The sequence below is a fragment of the Sus scrofa genome, chromosome 5, assembly GCF_000003025.6.
Source record: "Sus scrofa isolate TJ Tabasco breed Duroc chromosome 5, Sscrofa11.1, whole genome shotgun sequence".
Lineage (NCBI taxonomy): Eukaryota > Metazoa > Chordata > Mammalia > Artiodactyla > Suidae > Sus > Sus scrofa.
The window spans coordinates 80,239,675-80,263,276 of NC_010447.5; the positions used below are offsets into that span (position 1 = coordinate 80,239,675).

The following is a 23,602-nucleotide window of genomic DNA, read 5'->3' on the forward strand; positions in this document are numbered from 1 at the left end:
TGGTTTGTGTCTTTAAAGGATTGCTCTGAGCAGTGTGGAGAATAGACTAAGGAAGGTAGGGACTCGGAGTGGAGGAACCAGACCAGTTAGGAAGTTTCTGGGGTGGTTGGTACAAGCTGAGACGATAAAGATTTGGACCGGTGAGGCAAGAAGATGCATTTGAAGATAAAGCTAAGAAGTTTTACAGATAGATGGAATGAGGGATTCTTCTTTTAAGAGAAGAATCAATTATGACTTCAGGATTTTGGCCTTGACAAATGGGTTCAAGGGGGCCTCCTTACTGAAAATGGGGAACACTCAGGGAGGAGGAGAAAAGATGGGAACAGGGGAGAGGGAAAGCAACAGTTTGGGACAAATCCATAGTGCGTACTGTTATCCAAATGGAGATTTTGAATAGGCAGTGGGTATGTAAATCTGGAATTCAAGGGAGAAGTCAGGGCTAGAACTAAAAATTGGAAGTCAGATATAAAAGATATTTGGAGTTCCTGTCATGGCTCAGTGGTTAATGAATCCAACTAGGAACCATGAGGTTGTGGGTTCGATCCCTGGTCTTGCTCAGTGGATTAAGGATCTGGCATTGCCGTGAGCTGTGGTGTAAGTCGCAGACACGGTTTGGATCTGGCATTTCTGTGGCTCTGGCGTAGGCCAGCAACTACAGCTCAGATTAGACCCCTAGCCTGGGAACCTCCATATACCAAGGGAGCGGCCCTAGAAAAGGCAAAAAGACCAAAAATAAATACATAAATAAATGTATATTGCATTGTATATAATGTCAATCTTCTCCAGAGAAACAGAACCTATGTATACATAGAGAGAGAGATTTATTTTGAGAAAATGGCTCACAGGATTACAGGGGGCTGGCAAGTCTGAAAGCTACAAAGACAGGCCAGCAGCCTGGAAATTCCTGCAGTCTTAATGTTGCAGTCTTGGGCCAGAAGGAAGTCTAGAGGCACAATTCCTTTCTCTGAAGGAGAACTCAATCTTTTCACTTAAGGCCTTCAAGTGACTGCATGAATCTGACTCACTCACACTATGGAGAGTAATCTGCTTTACTCAAAGTCCATGCGGCATCTCTGGAGCACTGGGACGCAGTTTTGAACCCCACCAGGCACAGTGGGTTAAGGATCTGGCAGATCTGATCCCTGGCCTGGGAGCTCCATAGGCCATGGGGCGGGGAAGGAAGGAAGGAAGGAAGGAAGGAGGAGTCTCTTGATTTCAATGTTAACCACATCAAAAAAACACCTTCACAGCAACATCTAGACTGGTGTCTGACCAAACAACTGGGCACTCATAAAATTAGCCATCACATCTCAGTACTAGATGAAATGACCTAATAAGTGAATACATTTAGAGAAATGAAGATGACCCAGGACTGAGCCCCTGCAAAGTGCAAAGCAGAAGAGTCCAGGAAAGCAAAGAAGGCTGAGAAGGAGCTGGAGGGCAGTAGGGGGAAAACCAAGAGACTATGGTATCTCAGAACTGGAAGTCATTGCTGATTTTATTAAAAATAATAGGGCGGCGGAGGTAGCAAACCTAAGTAGAGGAGGGTTCATAAGAAACAGGAAAAAAAAGGACACGGAGGTAGTAAGTATAGCCAACTCTTTCAAGGAGTTTTGCTATACACACAAAAAATGGGTAAGTGGCTGAAGAGGGACGTAGGGTCAAGGAAACCTTTTTGGTTTGGTTTGGTTTTATCTAAGAAGGAAATTATTATAGCATGTTTTTATGCTGAAGATATAATCCAGTAGATGGAAATTTGGTGGTTTCCAAAGACGAAAGGAGCCAGAGGAAGTCATTACAGAGGCAAAGTCTTTTGAATATATATCTACCACGCAGCATAGACTTAGGTCCAATCCAGGTCCTATCACCAATTAGAGAGTCAAGTTACTAGCCCTTGGCTTTCTTAGCCTCTTTCTACAAGGTCCTCGGTGGTCCTTCTACTTCTTTATCTGGTCCAAAGCTCCTCTTCATCTCTATCCCTCAGTTATTAACCTTTTTTCAACTTCTTGAATTATCTAACCACAGGCTTTGTTAACTCCCAGTTACTTATCAGATCTTGGTTCAAACATGTCTTGGTCACATATGCAAAATCCCCCTATGAAATGCTTCTGTTACCATGTATTCCTTCTAATGAGTACTTACCACAATTGCAGTTACATTTTTCTTTATGGTTGTTTGATCAATGTCAACCTCTACCTCTAGAACAGCATAATTCAATAGAACTTTTCTGTGATGATGGAAATCTTCTGTATCAGCATTGTCCAATCCGATAGCCACTAACCACATGCAGTTATTGGACAAATAAAAGCAAGCTAAGGTATCTGGGGATGTAGCTCAGTGGTAGAGCACATGCTTTGCATGTATGAGGTCCTGGGTTCAATCCCCAGCATCTCCACTTGACTTTTGCTTGTTTAATCCTTGGAAAAAAAAAAATAGCTTGTGCAAGTGCAGACCTGAGTTTCTAAATTCACTTATGTTTAATTAATTTAAATGTAAATGGCTGCATGTGGGCAGGGACCAGGGTTATTTATATTCACCACAGTCTTCCCAGCTCATAATACAGTGATCACACTTAGTAACTGTTCAATAAATATTTGTACAATCTGTACAACTAGTACTAGTTAATTCGTGGCATCTACCTTTTTTCCAAGAGGAAAGGAAAAAAAATCTTTACATAGTAACTGTCAGAGATTCTCAATCATCCTATAAAGGTGAATTTGACCTTTGAGAATTTGATCAACCCCAGAGGGTAGCTGGGATAATAAATGAGAACATATGGGGTGAGGTGAATAAAACAGCATCCATAATATGGCTAGGAGTGTGCCTGGAACATGTGGTGGCACATCAATTTCTCACAGGGGAAGCAATAATAGGGTGGGAAAACTGGGGAAGGCTTCACAAAGCAGCTGATATTTGAACCATATCTGGAGAAAGAATAAAGGTAGTAGTAATGGGGGGGGTAATACCTAAGAATTTTGCAGTGCTTACTATGTGCCAGGCATAAACTGGAATCTTTATATGACTAATTTCATCCTCACAACAATCCAGTGAGTGAGACCATTATTTTCTCCACCTTACGGATAGCTGAAAAAGAGGAGGTATAGAGAGGATAATTATGCCCATGGTCACCTAGCTAGTAATGGCAGAGCTGAGACAGACACCCAGTCCTTGGCTCTCACCGCAATGCTGTTCTACCACTTGAACAGAATTTTTCTAGGCAGAGGGAGCGATAAGTACAAAGACACAGGAGTAGGAAAGAAATGGTGTGTTTGTATGAAATGCAGAGACATAAGGGGAGATGAAACTCTAAATACATGCTGGATTCAGTTTGGCGTTCCCAAGGTAGCTGGATGTATGGCTCTTTCCCCTACATTCTCAGTTAATGCTCAGAATCATCCAAGTATTACCCCCATATCATAAAACTTGAGGCAGAAATTCCAGGAAATTAAGAATCTTGCCAAAGTTCACAAAGCAGGTGTGCTGGAGCTGGGCTGTAAATCTAGGTGTGCCTAGCTGGGCTATAAATCTCCAAATCTGTGGTTTATCTTGTAATTCGATAGCGCACAGAGAGGAATGGGCTAAAATGAAGTAAAAACAACATGCTCTAGGGACAAAAAGAAAAAAAAAAAAGCATTCATTTTCTAACAAGAACCAGGTCAGAATTCACCCATAAATCATCCACCTGGAAAATGTGAAGTCCTGCTTGGGGCACCATGATCTCGGTGAAGTCTCCTCTGATCAGACATAGAATTTGTCACTCCTTGATTTCTTAGCGCAAACTACATTAAAGCTGTCTGTTTACATATCTGCCACTCTTAGACTGGTCACTTATTAAGCACCTCTGCACCAGGAGCTTCACATGTTCTCATGAGTCATCTTAATAACCCTTTGGGATATATATTATCATCTCTGTTTGCAGATGAGTAAACCAGGGTCAAGTGAGTGGCCGAAGCTTTATGCCCTCACACACCTCTCTCCACCAAAGTCTTTTTCACTGGAAGGGCTGGTTTTTGTGTCCCCAGTACCTGCCCAGTGCCTTTCCCATAGCAGTCAGGCACTCTCTCGAGGTTCGAATTCAATGGGCAGGACATCAATCAGGCTTTCCACTGTTAGTGAGGTGGAGAAGAGAGTCAAGTGTCCGGGGAAACCAGGTTTGGGTGGTTGGAGGGGGAAGCCCTAATTTGTAGCATTTACCAAATTCTGTGGTATAAATATTCCCACTTTGGCTGATTTCAAGCTACCAACCTGCTTGCAAAATTCCTGAATGTTTAACCATGGCTCTCTCAAGCTGGTAATTGCCAGCTCAGCACAGCACCTTAAAGCTCACGGTCATCAGGTAGAAACTACTTTCCTCCTCCATCTCCTCTGGACAGCAGCTCTCTGCACGCAGACCTCACTGCAGCCTTGGAAGGGGAGGGCTTGTTCTACGTCTGCTAAAGCTCACCTTTACCAGAGCCCCATGACCAAGTGGTCCTGGGGGGGCCCCCACAGCCCTTAAGCATCTTCTCCTTATCTTGTATCCAGGATATCTAATATTAAATCCCTTCTCCGTCAGATATGCCCAGTTGCCCCCTTTTGTGAGTGGTTGAGCTGCCTCCTCTAGCTCTCTACTGACCAGCAGTATGGACTAATAATCATGGGAGACACCTCTGATGTCTGAAATTTCCAGGCTAGGGGTCACATAACCTGGCATCTGGCATTTCTGCTGACAAGCGCATGCCCTTAGGCAAGTTCTGTTATCTTTCTGTGCCTCAACTTACCTATCTTGATTTATTTTTGACTTTTATTTTATTTTTTTTGGTCTTTTTGTATTTTCTAGGGCCGCTCTGCGGCATAGGCATACGGAGATTCCCAGGCTAGGGGCCTGCAGAGCTGTAGCCACCGGCCTACGCCAGAGCCACAGCAACGCAGGATCTGAGCCGTGTCTGCGACCTACACTACAGCTCGTGGCAACACCGGATCATTAACCCACTGAGCAAGGCCAGGGATTGAACCCGCAACCTCATGGTTCCTAGTCGGATTAGTTAACCACTGCGCCACGACGGGAACTCCTCAACTTACCTATCTTTAAATGGCAATAAATATAGTACCTGCACTTTATGCGGCGGTTGTGGAAATGAAATGAGTAAGTAGATGTAAAGGGCTCAGAATGTGGTAGGAATTCAGTATTTGAGTTATTATCATCGTTATGTCCTTAAGCCTGGTATAAATCTAGGAAGACCTCAGTGTGGTTTAGTTTGTGTTTTTCCCTTTGACAGTTAGTTATTCGCAGTAACTGTTAAAAATGTGTTGAATTAGACACTGTTCAAAACTTAATTCAAGGGGGTGTCCTATTCATTTTTCTTTTTTTTTTTTCCTTTTTATGGCTACATTTGCAGCGTATGAAATTTCCAGGCTAGGGGTCAAATCAGAGCTGCAAGTGAGGCCTACACCAGATCTGAGCCACATCTGCAACCTACACTGCAGCTTGTAGCAATGCCAGATAAGCGAGGCCAGGGATTGAATCCTCAGCTTCACAGACACTGTGTTGGGTTCTTAACCTGCTGAGCCACAATGGGAACTCCCATTTTTCTTTTAATTAGCAGTCTTTGCTAAGCCTGCCACTTTCCACAGTCATCCATTCTCATTGCTTAGAGCTTATTCTTTTCCTGGAAGAATAAAAATGTAATTTTCTCAAACAACTTGCTAAAAGACATGGAGAAACTTGGGAGAAAAATTAGTACATGCATTTTATATTACGTGTATATACATACATAATGTACAAACACTGGAACACACAGAAACATTTCCCTCCCACACTCCATTTGTTTTAGGTCTCTCAGTGCCCCATTTCAACTGCAAAGGAAAGAAAACATTTTTAATCTGGAAAACCACTGGCCATCAGAACCTCGGGAGGTACAGGCTCTACCTAGTCAAACCTCAGATGTCTCATAAGACTGGAGATCAGCCACCCTCACCAAGAGCCAAGAAGCGGTGTGAATATTAAGAGTCATAAACAGCTTTCACATCCCACAGATGAAAGACGTGTCATAAAGTTTATTATCATTATTAACTTCTATTTTCTTAACCCTATTAGGTAATTGACATTAAGAGGAACATCCCCCTCTAAATTCTCCAAGAGCCCAAATTCCAGAATCCCAAGACAGTTGATGACTACAAGTCACTGGTGGAGGGCTGTGGTCACCCATGAGGTAGCCCTGAATCTTCCTGATTGGCAACTAATACTTCAGGACCTGAAGTGAACTAAGAGTGAAACCATGTCTCATTTATAACCTCTGATGTATTAAGACCAACTTTTCCACTCTAAAGACAGATGAAAATATGCTAGTTCTCCACCAAAATGTTTCTAAACTCATTTATCTACAGATTTACAGTGCTCATTTAATCCTTCAATAACCTCAGGAACTCTTTTGTGGTTATATTTCAATAAAGGAGGCTGGGCTACCTCCTTGATAACGTTCAATGTTAATCATTAAGTGAGTTTACTAGGCCTCTAGTTCAATGTTCAGTCATTGGCTTTCCTAAGAAGACAAAATATTTTCCAGCTTACTACCATTATATGACCTTAGTATGGTGCCCCTATCTTTATGATCAAAATAGATGACAAATATATAGTTTACATGGAAATTATTGTACCAATCCTTTCAAAGAAACCAACCTCAGCTGTTCAACAGGTAAAGTCAAGATGTCCTCCTTAATATCACTAACTGGACTCTTGACTTTTTTTTTTTTTTTTTTTTTGGCTGCACTCACAGCATGGGGAAGTTCCTGGGCAAAGGATTGAACCCATGCCACAGCAGTGACAATGTTGGGTCCTTAACCCACTGAGCCACCAGGGAATTCCTGGAGTCTTGCCTTTTAGCTTTTCAAAAGAATGGCTTAATTTCCCCATCTCCTTTCAGCATATATATAGCTAAGTGACTAAATTCTGATCAATAGGATGTAAGCAAACTGCCGTGTACAACATTTAGAAAAATCTTAAATGGAAAGGACATGCTGTCCTTAGCTCTTCTTCCAACTGATGGCTAGAGCTGGGACATAAGACAAAAGCAAATGCTAAGGACGGTGGCACCTGAAAATAGGAGGACTCTACACTGGCCCCCAAACAGTACTGTGTCATATACACCCTGGACAGACTACCTCTATCTAGACTTCTTTCAGGTGAAAGACAAACAAGCTTGCTATTTTGGGCTTGCTTTCACATGTGGCCAAACCTAATCCTAACCAAAATACTTACTTTACATTATGGGAATTTAAAAATAAATAAATAAAGCAGGGTGGGGGGGGATGCACTGAGGGTTTGGGATGGACATGCTGTAAAATCTGGTTGTGATGATTGTTGTACACCTAAAAACGTAATAAAATCCATTAAGTATGAAATAAATAAATAAATAAAGCAATGTAAGAAAAAAAGTTATTCAAACTTTCACCATCTGGATGCAATCAAGATCTAACTCCTGTTTCACTCTCGACTTTCCCTGAGTGTTCTATATTCATTCCCAACTTCAAACCTTACTTGCAGATTAAACCTTTCCAAATCTGTATCTCCCGCTCATCCAGACCTGTATGCCCACTAGCTTACAGATCCACACTGGACAATCACAACGTGTCTAAACCAAATCCATCATCTTCCCTGGTCTATACCCTGTCTCCTCTCTCACTGAGAGCACCACCCTCTCTCTTCATGACAGAAATCAAAGCAGCTTGCCTGACTTCTCCCGCTGCTTCAGTTGACACCGGGTTGTGATCATCTGACTCCACTACTAAAACTTTTCTCCAAGGAAGACCTAGATCTTATTCACTTGTATTTCCTCAGTACCTACTGTGTGGCAAGATAGGTGCACAAATATTTGAAGATTATTCATATTTTATGCATTTCTTTCCAGTCCTTCTCCTATATTTTTAAAGCAAGATGTGATTATTCTATAAAAATTATTTTAAATGCTACACTTTTTTCATTAAACATTATAGAATATAAAATTTCCCATGCTAGTAGAAACTATGTGAATCATTTTTAATGGCTGCATAATAGTACACGAGTTAGTAGCTACTACAAAGCACTGACTATATGTCAGGAACAGTACTAGGCATTTTACATAAATCTTTACTAGATTCTCACTTTATAGATGAGGAAACAGAGGCTCACAGGAGCAAAGAATCCTCTGCCTGTGGTGACTATGACTAAGGGCCCAAATAGATAGAGTTCCTGAAAGACAGAATTTATATCCTTTACATATAAGAGCAGGCCCTCCTATATTTGTTGAAAGAAGAATCAATAATTTACTAGAAGCTAGTATATCTAGCAATTAAAAAGAGAATCCTCTTGTCTTATGAAAACCATAATCTGTCTTTTTCATATCTCAGTACATTGCAAAAAGTACATTAATTAAACATTATGTTACATGCATTACAAACATCTTATTTAATCCTAACAATTCTGAGTTCCTGTCATGGCACAGCGGAAATGAATCTGACTAGGAACCATGAGGTTTCAGGTTCGATCTCTGGCCTCACTCACTGGGTTAAGGATCTGGCGTTGCCATGAGCCATGGTATAGGTCGTATATATCTATCTGGTGTTGCTGTGGCTGTGGTGTAGGCCAGCAGCTACAACTCTGATTCGACCCCTAGCCTGGGAACCTCCATATGCTGTGAGTATGGCCCTAAAGAAACCAAAAAAAAAAAAAAAAAAAAAAAAAAAAAAATCCTAGCAACTGAACAGCTGGCATGGATTGGAAAACCCAGGTCTACATAACACAAAGGTATATTTTTTACTTCCTATTTAAAAGAACTCCTTTTATAAAATTCATACATTGTTTTCTTAAATGGATAATCAGCTTCCCTACCTGCCTTACGTTCACTCCAAAACAGAAATTTACTTGAATAGAAGTATATATGTATGGATTGCAACATGAATTCTGTGTAACCATTCATCTCCATCCTCTTGACCCATTCATATAACAGCAAAGCACAAATAAGGGACCAAACAATGCAATGGTTATTTCAGTAAATAGCCCTAATACAAATGTAAAGACTGGCCTAGTGTGTGAGGGGTGCGTGTATGAGTGTGTAGGAGTAATAGAAGTTAGTGGGGAGCACTATGGCCAATCAAGTCATAAGCACAGGTTAGATCAGAGAACAGTTTAGCCTTAAGAGCCTGGCCTTTCAGACCCCATTTCCTAGCTTCAAGTTCAGCTCTGTTATTTACTGACTGTATGACCTGGAGCAAGTTCTTTAAAATCTTTGTGGCTTGGAGTTCCCGTTGTGGCACAGTGGTTAACGAATCCAACTAGGAACCATGAGGTTGCGGGTTTGGTCCTGCCCTTGCTCAGTGGGTTAAGGATCCGGCGTTGCCGTGAGCTGTGGTGTAGGTTGCAGACGTGACTCGGATCCCGCGTTGCTGTGGCTCTGGTGTAGGCCGGTGGCTACAGCTCCGATTGGACCCCTAGCCTGGGAACCTCCATATGCCACGGGAGTGGCCCAAGAAATGGCAAAAAGACCAAAAAAAAAAAATCTTTGTGGCTTTATTTCCTTTACTGTGCAATGGAGATAATAGTAATATCTAGAGATAATAGTAATATCTATCTTGCAGAAGTGTATGACTAAATTAGTTAACATTTAAAGTGCTTATAGCAGTGACTCATAGAAGCTGCCATATAAGGCACATGGACAGGCAATTCAGGCAATGAAATAAAATTCAGATAACATAATACAGCATATGAAAAAAATGGCTGCATTAGTCATCAAAGAAATACAAACAGAAGCAAAGATATATTTTTACCTCTTAAATTGCTAAACTATTTTTTAATCTATTATTATTTCTTAAGAATCTGTAAGTTCAAGGAAAACTCATTGAACCTGCAAAGTTATCAATTGGTACATTTCATTTCAAAGGCTCTAGAACTTTAGAAATGTTCATACTCTAACCTAGAAATTTATTCAGTAATCTATCCTAATAATTCTAAATACAGCAAAAACTTTACACCCAAAGAAAAATATTTCTAACCTACTCTATGATAATAGCAAAAAAAAAAAAAACAAAAAAAAAACCTGGCAATAGATTATTTGTACAACCATAGTGGAATGGTTAGATAAAAATATTATATGAATTATTTTATAAAAACTGAGAAAACTATTAAGAACGTGTAATAACATGCAAAATATTTTAAATAACAAAACAGAACACAGGATACATAAAAGACACACAAAAAATATCAATAGTGGTTATCTCTGGATATAACTATATGCGATTTTTGTATTTTATTATGTAGCAGGCTCTAAATTTTCTATAACGAACATTTCTGCAGACAAAACCAAAGTGCTTAAGGAATACTTTAAGCCTCATTCATAAAATAAACAGAACACCTTCCAGGAATCCCCACTTCCTATTGGATAAAGTCTCTTTGATTTTCCAATTTTATCTCATCATTCTCTCTGTCAGGCCCTCCTTACTACATTCACTCTAATGAACAAGCCATGGTGTCTTCTAACTTGTTTTTGTTTGCAGCCATGAATTCCTCCTTTACTACTTTTCTCCACCAGGAAAACACCTACCAAACACTCTATCACAACTACTCTGTGATCCCACAGCCTTTAGAAGAGAACAGATAACCGATGAGTAAAACGACCTTAAAGACAAGACTGTCTTATTCATCTTTTTCTCTCCTGCCAGTGCTCAGCATGTAAACAGGTGCCCAAAACACATCTATTGGACGAATAAGCATGAGTACCAAAGTGGTGAGATCTGCACGAGTCTGGGTATCTGTCTATAAGAGGTTTTTATTAATTTAAAGCAAGCAATCCCTGAAGAGGCAACTGGGGAACCAGACAGGTCTGGGCTTGACGCACTAACACTGAGCAAGCTACTAAAATGCAGAGCATCTGCTTCCTCACTTGCAAAACAGAATTAAATCCAGCAACCTCATAAGGTTATTGTGAGGATTAAGTGAGAGAGGGGTCAAACACTGGCATAAAAAAGGAGTATTAGTTCCTCAGTATAACTCAAATGTTAGTTCCTCTTCCTCTTGCTGAAGGCATTAATGCCATGCTTTCGAAAAGCAGCCAGCAGACAAGAATGAACACTTCTGAACCCCTGAGCTAGTAACATATGACATCCAGACCCATGCTTTTGGCAAACTGTCACACAATGCTTCTCAAACCTTACGTCTGCTTTCCACATTGACAGCTGAAGAATGGCAGCAGCTGCCAAACCAAATTAAGACAATTACCTTGAAGTTGTCTGTAACTCAGACCAAAACCACTGGGCCCAGACATGTAAGATCAAGATACAGGGCTTCATATATCCACCAGCCCTGTGAGTGGCAGCTTATCCACAAGGAGAGTTAAGGTATAGCTGTCATGGTGGCCGGTTGCACAACCTCCGGTTACAACAGCCACCCTCACATCGGGAACACCTACCATAGCATCAGTACCACGAACATGACGTCATGCACCAGCCAGCTAGGGCAAGTCACCAAAGGTCCTGAGGAGGGAGTCAGAGGAAGCAGACGGGTGGGCCCAGGAATTACCAGTGTGTTCACCCTCTCTATCAACACTTCTCTATGCTTTGCTTCCTCATTGTCTGAAGGTAATATCACTGCCTACCTCGCTGATGGTATTTTGAAGATTAAACAGGAGCGCACGCATAAGCCTCTGGCACAAGGAGGCGAGTATCTGTGACCATTACTACTGCCCACACACAGATACTAATGCTATGCCTTCTGATGTGCTTCTCTCCAATACCAATCTCCATAGGTCTGAGTTCATCTTGACAGTTGTTCTCAAACAATAACCTTAATTCATATAGACGGGCCAAAAATACAGCCCAAAGAAGGAAGAAGAAAATGTCAGGGTGGCAGGGGAGGTTCCCTGTAGACAGCTTCCCTTCCCGATTTTCCCTGAGAGCTGATACCACTGCAAACACAAACTCACTCCAGTACCAACCCAGTCACACTGCACTGCAATGGTACACGACACTGGCTGCCACAGGCCCTCCGCTCTAAAGGAAGATAAAGGGGGTCTTCTGGGCAAAATAAAAATAAGTGAACTCGTAAGAGCAGGCAGCACACCTGCTTGGTTCCCTACTGTATTTCCTGTGCTTAGTACAGAGCCTAGCATGGCAAGCACTCACTAAATATGATGGATGGATAAAGGCACCCACCTGATTCTATACCAAACACCCTTGACCATGAATTGACCCTCTGGCTCTCTGTGAGTCTACCCTGATCCAGGCACTGGAGAGGTTAGGGAGCCAAGACCAGAGTGAAAAGCAAGCCTATGGAGGGTTCATGGAGCCAAGGAGAAACAAAGAAGCTGATCACTTAGAGATCACGTGGTCAATTCCAGCTCCATAATTACAAGCTCCTTGAAGACATGGATGAGATCATCTGTGTCTTTCGTGTGGCTGATCCTGAGGCCCTGTACGTGTTGGACTGTGTTTCTCCTACACTGGGGGCAGGTAAGTCTCACGGAGTCCAGAGTGCTTGCACTAACACTCACACTTGCTCCTTGCCTGAGAACACACGCTGTTAAACTTTGCTGTCACTACTCCTTTACATTCTTAAGTAATTGTTGAGGACCCCAAATAACTTTCGTTTATAAGGGTTACAGCTATCAATATTGACTGTATTAGAAATTAAAACAGACATTTAAAAATATTAGTTCTCATAAAATGAACAATAATAAACCTATTATATATTAACATAACATACTTTATATTTTGCTAAACAAAAAAAATATAATGAGAAGGTGGCATTGCTTAGCATTTTTGCTATTTTTTGTGTGTCTGGTTTAAAGAAGATGATTCTCATGTCTGCTTCTGTATTCAATATATTATGATATATGTTGCTTTGGTAGAAGTATATGAAGAAAACCCAGTCTCACAAAGACAAATAGTTGGAAAAAGAAATATTTAATAGATTTTTCAGATAATTGTGGATATTCTCTCCTGATACTACACAAAGCTCAACAAGGGGTGGTTGATTAAAGGTTAGATGCAATGTGGCATCTGAGGCTATGCAGATGAGGTTTTGTACTCTCTCACACTAAAACCCATTGGTCTGTCTTATACTTTTCCATGAAAAAAGGAGCTAGTTAGGTTTACAGCTCAGGCCATTAATTGCACAAGTGCTTTTCCTTGAGATAACCATCATACTTCATGCAGCAAAATACTTTATGCATACTTTCCCCATCACACAGAATATTAACAAGATGTGTACTCAAAGAGTTGAAATTTAATAATGTTAATAATTTTTACGACTTGTAAAACTGACATTTTCTTTTGCTACGTGTGTATGGTGGTGATAATTATAATATAAACTAGTTTGGTTTGGTGCCCCAAGTTTGATTCATGATAAGTTACTAGCAGTTTTACCCACCATTGCTTGGCAACCATCCATGAAAATGTCAAAACAGTAAAATAGTAAATGACATCTCAACATTATTATGAAAAAAGTTTTGATCTTGAAGACCTCTGAAGGTCACAGGCACTCCCAGGGGTCTACAGACCACATTTTGAGAATCACTGACTTGACTTACTTTATAAATCCTGTTATGTCCCTGCAAGCTGCCCACTATGAACATGAGAAGGAAGACAGCTTCTCACATGTGATGAAGCAACAAGTGAGGACACAGAGGACCGTGCACTCCCTCATCCAGAAAGAGGTGCTCACTCTTCAACTGTAGACTGCTTCGACCTATCCCAACTCATATCCTTCTTAGGAAGGACATTAGCAAGGGGTTAATGGGAGCTCCCACTTTCCTTTCACAGCAAAAGAAAAGAGCCTTCTGTCTGATTAGTGTCTCCAAATTAAAATTTCAGAGTAGTTGACCCTGGCCTTAACTGATCTCCCATCCACATTTTGGCACCCTTGCCAATCTCCTTGCCTTCCGACTCATGCCATCTCCCCCAAGCACTTGGTACCTCCCTCCTGCACATCTTCTTCCAATGTTACCTCCCTTACTTTTCCCGTTCCTAATGGAGATGTTCATTTGCTCTATCTGGTTAATTACCCCCCCTTTTTTTTTCCCTAATTTACGCCAAGTTGCCAGTGAATTAATTTTCCCAGGAAAATTTTTATTTTTAAAAGACCACTTTGGCCCAAATGAAGTGTTAATTATTGAGATTTCCTTTCATATATTACGGAATGTTTAAGGGCAAGAGTCTTCCTTGATGCAGGAACAGAAAGGTCATGTTAGGAAGGACAGACAACATGGTATTATGAAAAGGACATAGACTTTGTAATTAGACAGGCTTGTGTCCAAATTACAGACCTACTACTCTACTATTTACATTACTTGAAGGAAGTTATCTGACCTCGCTGGGGCTCAATTTCCTCATCTGTTAAATGTAGATAATATCTTCCTTGCAGAGTTCTTGTAAGGATTAGTGACTTCGTACATAAACCCAGCAGAGTCTCTATGAAACAGTGGCACCCATTATCTGGTTCTATGTTAGGGAAGCTGTCTTTTTTTTTTTTTTTTTTTGTCTTTCTGCCATTTTCTTGGGCTGCTCCCACAGCATATGGAGGTTCCCAGGCTAGGGGTCGAATCGGAGCTGTAGTCACCGGCCACAGCCACAGCCACAGCAACGTGGGATCCAAGCCATGTCTGCGACCTACACCACAGCTCAGGACAACACCGGATCCTTAACCCACTGAGCAAGGCCAGGGATCGAACCTGAAACCTCATGGTTCCTAGTCGGATTCGTTAACCGAGCCACGACGGGAATTCTGGGGAGCTGTCTTTAGAAGCATCAAATAATAGTTTCTTGCCCCACAACTATCTCCTTTCTCCTGACCCTAGGAATGAGCTTTCATCCTAATAACCATGTCTCTCTCTAGTGAAGTATCTTCTCCTTTGGAGGCTGGGCTAAAATCGTAAACACCTAGTACTTTGCTTCCCCAGTCTACGAAGCATGAAGGTTACCCACTTTTTGCAATATAAATGATGATGCTGGGCACTTGATCAGATTCCCTTTTTTTTTTTTTTTTTTTTTTTTGCTATTTTTATTTTTAGGGCCACACCAGTGGCATATGGAAGTTCTCAGGCTAGGAGCCAAATTGGAACTAGAGCTGCCGGCCTACACTACAGCCACAGCCACAGCAAGCCCAGATTCGAGCCACATCTGTGACCTACACTACAGCTCATGGCAACGCCGGATCCTTAACCCACTTAGTGAGACCGGGGATCGAACCTGCATCCTCATGGATCCTAGTAAGGCTTGTTACCACTGAGCCACGATAGGAACTCTGATCAGATTCTTAGTAATGTTTGACTGATGAGTCTTTGGGATTTTCTAACCTCATAAACAAAAAACATGAGCACCATGGTCCTAGGAAGAAGGACCGACCTTTCTTTCCCTTGGATTTCTAGCCATATGCAACTATATCCCAATGGCTCCCTTCATGGATCTCTTTGTTACTGGTGTTTATATGTCCTTTCCACCATTTCTGAATTTTATATTAATTAAAATATTATTTGAGGAGTTCCCCTCATGGTGCAGTGGTTAACAAATCCGACTAAGAACCATGAGGTTGCGGGTTCCATCCCTGGCCTCGCTCAGTGGGTTGAGGATCTGGTGTTGCCATGAGCTGTGGTGTAGGTCACAGAGGTGGCTCAGATCTGGCATTGCTGTGGCTCTGGCATAGGCCAGCAGCTACAGCTCTGATTAGACCCCTCGTCTGGGAAAGTCCATATGCTGTGGGTGCAGCCCTAGAAAAGACACACACACAAAAAAATATTATTTGATATGGCTTGCCAGAAAGGAGTAAATTTGCAAAAATAATAAGGTTACTATAAAATTAGCAAATACTGTACCTGTAACTCGACTCAAGGCTAATGGAAAGAATGATTTCGATAATCGAAAACGCAGAGTAGTACCAAGTCTATAAGCTAAGTAAAGACGACAGGTAAGTATGATTAGTCCTAGGGGAGTGCCCTGTCCAAATGGCCCAAAAGAGGAACCAACTGGTCTGGTAAGAGCTTACTAAATAATGAAGACCTCAAGGAAGAAAAATATAAGCCAGACAGAACATATCAAATAGTGTAGAGTCAGCAGACATAATTTACATACGGAACAGAATCTTACCTGCTTGATCAAGTTCGAGCAAAAAATAAGGAACAGATATAGCCTTAAATAACTTCTTTACCTGGAAGAAGTTGAAAAACAAGAGGAGAATGTAAAAAAAAGAAAAGAGGTTATAAAGTCTCTAAACCCACCTTTGATACTTTGCTCCTCAATCAGCCTTCTCTTCTGAATACTTTATAGTTCGTTTTTATGTAACCACAAGATTCTCTCTGTTGACAGCAAGATACTTAAAATGGTATTTGAAGTCTGTTGATTCTAATCTGTTTTCAATGATTCACCTGTATGGCTTCATAAGATATACTTTACATGTTTAGTGACTCATTCTACCATACTATAAAATGGGTTTTTTAATACTAACCATGCTTTAAAAGGCATTGGAGTACTTAATGTTCCCAAAACATCATGTGGCAACCCTGAATAAAAAACACATCCTACCACAGTCAAAGTATTACTTAGTTTTGGGGCAAGTAAATTTTAACCAACAAATCAGTTACAAAAGTCATACAAGCAAGATTATAAGAACAAGATTTTTTTTTACTTAAAGGATAAGAGTTACATTTGCCCAATCTGTACCAATAATAACTTTTCAATTACTGATAAAAGAATTAAAAATGACATTTACATAAAAGATATAAACAGCCTGTCATTAATACTTCAGGCAAGTATAGAGCTACATTCCTCCAACTTATGCAATAAAATGAGAAAGGCCAGAACTCTGGCCTGGGGTTCACAAAACTCATCAATCAAGAGAATGTACTCTATGGAGTTTCCACTGTGGCTCAAGTAGGGTTAAGAATCCAACTACAGTGACTTGGGTTGCTGCAGAGGTGGGGGTTTGATCCCCAGCTCACATCTCTGGCCTGGGAACTTCCATATGCCATGGGTGCAGCCATAAAATTTTTAAAAACAAACAAGAGAATGTATTCTTGGAGTTCCCACTGAGACTCAGCAGGTTAGGAACCCAACATAGTATCCGTGAGAATGTGGGTTTGATCCCTGGCCTTGGCCAGTGGCTCAAGGATCCAATGTTGCCACAAACTGCCCCGTAGGTTGCAGTCGCAGCCTGGATCCACTTCCATATGCCTCAGGTGTGGTCGTAAAAGAAAAAAAAAAAAAAAAAAGAGAGAGAGAGAGGATGTATTCTTGTCCCATTCTAATTAAACTACTAAAACAGTAGGCTTCCTATTATACAGAAGTACACTGAAAAATATAGGACCAAATAAAACATCCTGATAAAAGTTACAGACCAAGTTCATTCCCACAGCCTGGCTGGCCTTTCTCTTACTCTCCTCTGGACAGCACCTACGCCCTCCTCTGAGTTCAGCTCCCCCTGGCAACAGTCAAAAAGATAAGAATCCTTTTGAAGAATGATGGGTGTGTAAAGAGGGACTTGAAGGAAAGGGCAAGAAAACTAGCTGGAAGACTGCCTGGACAAAAGGCAATTCATATTCCAATGCTTGTTCTCTGAGACTGAAAATAAAAATTTCATAACATAAAACATGGACTCTTAAGACTTCCTTATCTGCTTGGTTTTAGAAATAAACTACCTACGGCTTGTTACAAAAAACAAATTTTCCAGACTTAGAGAGTAAATTCTCAAAACAACTCCTAAATGTAAATTATCAAAATTATCAAGATATGCCAATATGTGAAGTTATAGAAAATACACTCTGTAAATTCCAGAGTATACATGACTCCACTTCAAGAAACTCTTTTGTCGGCTATTTGAACTCTGATTAAACTTAAGCATTGTTCCAGTATAAGATTAAAGATCTGTACTGAATATCAGAAGTGCCAGTTTCTAGCATATTCTTATGGATAAAAGTAGAGAATGGTAAACTTTGTCTGTAAAATAGACCCACTATGGAGAAATGACAGTGGATCTGGATATCAAGCAATGGATAAGCTGTAATGAGATATCATTTGCAAACTCTACTACTTACTTCTGACTTACCACTGAAACAAAAGTCGCATTTTTCTGAAAAGATGGGGTAGGGTATCTTTGTCCTGTAAAATTCACACTTCACAGTAGAATCACAGCAGGATGTGTTATGCAACAAGCAGGAAAATAACTTTATGCAAAAGTTAATTTCCTTGGGGGAATTTCCCAACTTGAATCAATGCATATTGCATTACTCATCCTGGAGAGAATACGAATTCATCAGAGTAAGCACAAATATAAAAACAAAGTTTCTCCACTCTGACTCATCCACATCACAACTATTAAATAAGCTGATAAAATCAAAACTGAAGAGAATAACCTGGAGAAATTCTACTTCAAGGTAATTTTTTTAAAAAATGAATGTGAACAGCCAAGTATGTAAATTGTACCCCTACAGAAGAAAATCACTGTTTTTACCAAGAGAGGCACCTAACCACCCTTCGTGGACAAAGACAGTGAAGGTTAATTTCCACATTAATTGGCACAAATCCGCAAACAGCTTATATATCAGGTATTCTGAAAAGCTAAGGCAGTGGTATTTGCCAAGGTAAAACCAGACAGTATTTGTCCAGAAGGCCTGACATACACAGAAATGACTGAGATAATGACATTACATAAAGTCGCCAGAATGGTTATACATTTTAATAAGCATGCAGATACCTACCAGAAGTTGTATAGGAAAAGTTCATCATTCCCAGAGCATAGTTAATTAACTAAAACTGCCTAAATAAATAGATAAACAAATAAATAAATGGCAGGGCTTTGCCTTTTCAGACACAGGGAGGAGAGGGGAGAAGTGAAGAAGCTAGGACAATTCAGGGATAAGGGACTAGGAATGAAAGTAGTTACAGGCCGAAGAGATACGCGACTGCAGGGAATACACAGCCTGTCACTAGCCACAGTCCCAACCACATGAGCCAACCCTTCACTGCAGAACTAGAGCAGTGTTAAAATTTGAATTTTCTAATTCTCTCTCTTTTTTTTTTTTTTTTTCTTTTTAGGGCCACACCTGCTGCATATGGAAGTTCCCAGGCTAGTGGTCAAATCAGAGCTGCAGCTGCCAGCTTACACCACAGCCCCAGCAATGCTGGATACAAGCCACATCTGCAACCTATATCACAGTTCACTGCAATGACACATTCTTAACCCACTGAGTGAGGCCAGGATCGAGCCTGAATCCTCATGGATATTAGTCAGGTTTTTAACCTGCTGAGCCACAACGGGAACTCGATATTTCTAATTCTTTATTAGTATTCTAAAATAGAAGTAGAGTGCCCCAATAGTGCCCGGCACATAGCAGGCATCAGTAGTGGCTATTATTGATACAAGCGTACACAATGGGCTTCCAAATGCTTTCACATAGACTAGAAATTATCTGGGCCTCATAATAAAGCTGTGTATCTAACAGGTATAGTAGATAAGGCGGCACTGCCATCCTTATTCTGTTATTGAGAAAATTTGAACTTTATGGAAAGAGAGCTGGGGTCTTTTTAGTCCAGGTGTTCCTCTGCTGTACCACCATAAGCATGTAAGCCTGGGGCAACAAAGGGAGAGGCTGGACCAGAACAAATAATTACTTTTAAATAGGATAATTGTGCTTGAAATAGAGACATATTGATTGCCATTTAACTGAGCCTCAGAATTTGGAAGGAAGATCACCATTTCAGATTTTAAGTCTTCATAGAAAACAGGAAGAGCAAGTAGTTCTTTATTTTTATTTTTTTGTCTTTTTAGAACCTCACCTGTGGCATATGGAGGTTCCCAGGCTAGGAGTGGAATCAGAACTGCAGCTGCCGGTCTATGCCACAGCCACAGCAAAGCAGACCCAAGTCGAGTCTGTGACCTACACCACGGCTCACGGTAACACCAGATCCTTAACCCACGGAACAAGGCCAGGGATCAAACACGCAACCTCATGGTTACCAGTCGGGTTCAAAGTTAACCACTGAGCCATGATGGGAACTCTGAGCAAGTAGTTCTTTTATCTAGCCAACACTTAACAAGCATTTACCATGTGCCAGGCATGTGCTATGGCTTTTATAAATATTTACTAATTCAATCCTCACAACAAACGAATGAGTTAGGTACCATTATTATCCACATTTTACAAATGAGGAAACTGAGGCACAACAGGTAAATAACAAAGATCACATGGCTAATAAGTCACAGAACCAAGATCCAAACTGACCTCAGGGTTCAGACTCTTAACCATTATTTGATAACAGAAAAGATTAGGCAACCACATAATTTTGGCACTAAAAGGAATCTCAGTCATCAACTAATCCGAGCCCTTCATTTTAAAGATTAACAAGGGAGAAGAACCTCCAACGATCACCAGAGCCAGATAATTAAGTCCCCAGAGGGCAGTAATCACACAGCAGATTTCTAACACCCAGGCCTCTTTTGAATTCTCTGCCACTTATTGCCCATACTCATCATGTAGAATTTAGCATGGATTAGATCACTTAGACCACTTTTCTTTTTTTCTTTTTCTTTCAGGCATGTGGAACTTCCCAGGCCAGGGACTGAACCCATACCATAGAAACAACCCAAGTTACGGCAGTGACAAGGCTGGATCCTTAACCTGTTGAGCCACACAGGAACTCCCATTTTTCTTTTTAAACCTATCTTCTGCCTTCTCAGTTTGAACAAATCCCCAGGGATGGGACTCGTGCCTCCTACCTCTTTGCAACCCTCCTCTCAATATGATGTCTCACACTGAGATGGCCTTAAGATGGGTGAGGCCTCAGGTGACAATGAGGCAGACTATGTGCAAAATAACAGTGAAAGGTTCTGCCTACTTTAAGGGTTTCCACTGCTTGTCTACCTTTCCTTTGTCCCTATTTGGAAAAAGAGAACACACACACAGAGTCAAAAAAGCCTGTCCCTACATCAGGCTTCCAGAATAAAAAGGCTTCTCAACTCAACCTCTCTGAGAACTGGAAAATATGCCAAGAGATAAACAAGCTGAGGGAAAACTGAATTTAATAAATTACCTGGACAGACAGCCAGTTATGATTGCTTGAGTCTATCGTGTCTAGTTCTAGAGCTACCCTTTGTATATCTGAAAACTAAACTTCAGTGGCATTTAAATGCACCTCATCAAGTTTGTCTTCAGCACCTGATCAAGTTTGTCTTCAAATTCTTCATTCTCGTTCTTAAATCGAGGTAGATTAAACCAATCCTTGCCATAGCTGTGATCACGGACCTTTTCTCGCCAATAATCTAAGATTATGAACCGAGTAGGAAGCACAGTTCATTCTTTGCCCGTAAGGATCCAGAGCATAAAGAGATATTTATACATATTTAGAAGCACCTTAAGTAACAGCTCCTTAGGAAATACGGACATGCCTAAAAGAGCAGTAAATCACCTGGTTTGGTAACTCTCCCACCCTCATCTTCCCTGACCTTGACTGCCTGAAAACATCCCGTATTTTGCAAAAGCTCAGAAAAAGATTACTCAAGCAAAATTCGGTTCTCAAATCAACACTCTCCAAGTACTCCGAAGCAATTACACCTACACACCCCCCTTCCTAAGGTGAAATCCAATTGTTGACACCTGAGCTCAAAACTCAGTCCAATGTCTTTCATTCAACACATGTCACCACCCCCTGAGGTTAAGGCCTTACCTCGGTACAGCGTTTGCACGTAGACTTGCTGAAGATGACCACAGGATGGCTGTTGATACAGGCCCACAGCCGGGCTCTGGGGTCTGCGAGGGTCGTGTTGGTGGACCCTGAGGGGCCACTCACAGCAGCAGCTCGGTGTTTTGGCAGAGTTTGACTAGAGAGGTGATCCTTAGCTACAAGTAAAAGAAGCAAAGACAGTAATTATCAGGAAGAAAAACATGATGATGCATTCATTTTCTAATATTAGTTCACTCTAAAAGCCTGACAATTTGAGCCCCAACCACCAAAATAAGGGACCTGAGGAAGGACCCTTAACACTGATGACAAACTTAGTTCTGTCATCTGACTGGAGACTTCTGCCACGCATGCAAGAGTCCCTGCTCATTCTGCCCTACTCAAGACTCGTTCTCAGGGGATCCTGACCAACAAGAGTATGCACCACGCCTGGAAGGAGGAGAACGGGTAACAGGCTCTGGAGGCCGAGGGCCACCTGTTACCCCACCCCCACTCCCAGCACGGTTTATGCGCAGAGTAATCAGAACCAGACACCATGTCCCCTTCTCGCACAACTTGCTCGGAGACACAGGTGTAGACAACTCAAGCCAAGGCTTACCCTTCTTTTCTCAAGCTAATTCCTGGAAAGGCAGACACAGGAGATTTAGGACACAGATGTAGCAAATTTTCAAAAAATTACTTTCTTCCGAATCTTTCCCAGGATTTTGCTGGAGCCTAGTCTGGCACCCCAACACACATGATCCAGCCAAATGGTATGTTATCCCCACATGACAGCACTGTCATCCTTTGCAGCATCACCAGCCAAGAGCACTCATTGATTACTACCTCCAGCTTGTAAATATTTCAACCTAGCTGTCTTCTCCAGAGCCCACAGACAAACCAAGCTTAATCCTACCCTTGTTACTTGTTCTGCAAGTTATTTCTTCTCATTTCTGCATGTCTGAGACCTATCCATTCTCCAATCTCTTCCTCATCTTCATAGTTCATATTCCTGCTTACTCAGAACACAGGGAGTGAATATCTACATGCATCATCTCATTTAATTCTTACAAGGATACCATTAGGTAGGTTCTACGACCATCATTCCTATTTTGCAAATAAGGAAACAGACTCAGAGAGGTTAAGCAACTTCCCCAAGGTTGTACAGCTTAGAGTAAGTGACGGAGCTGGAAATTCAAATCTAGGTTCTAATTCTCTAGAACCGAAACATCTTTATTGACATATAATTCATATACCATAGAAGTCACCAATTGAAATTGAAAGTGGAATATACTAAATCCACCAAAATATACTAAATTTTAATTCAATGGTTTTTAGTATATTCAGACCATCACAACCAGCCATCATCACAAAAAATTTTAGAACATTTTATCACTCCAAAAGAAACCCTGTATCCATTAGAAGTCACTCCTTGTTTTCCTCCCAGGAAACCCTCCTCTTTTGCCACCTCTAGGCAACCACTAATCTACTTCATAGAGTCAGAGGCTTCTTTCACTTAATATAATGTTTTTAAGGTTCATCTATGCTGTAGCTTTTATCAGTGCTTTATTTCTTTTTATTGTCAAATAATATTGCATTGTATGGATATACAACAATTTATCTATCTGTTCATAAGCTGATGGACATTTGGGAAGGTCCCACTTTTTAGCTATTGTGAATAGAGCTGGTGTGAACATTTGTATGCAGGTTTTAGTTTGAACTCCTGTTTTCAACGTTTTTGAGTAAGTATCTGGGAGTAGAATTGTTGGGTAAGGTTAAATCTTTTGAGAAACCACCAAATTGTTTTCCAAAGCAGCAACACCATTTTACATTCCCACCAGCAATGTATGAGGGCCCCAATTTCTCAACATCCATGCCAACATTTATTATCTTATCTTTTTTATTTTAGCCATCCTAGTGGTGTAAAGTAATGTATCATTGTGGTTTTGAT

At 40.9% G+C, this 23,602-nt stretch overlaps 1 non-coding gene across 1 annotated transcript; it reads left to right on the forward strand.

The window, feature by feature from the left end:
* Positions 2,324-2,395, forward strand: TRNAA-UGC. The gene has a single exon. It is a non-coding gene; the product is annotated as a tRNA-Ala (tRNA).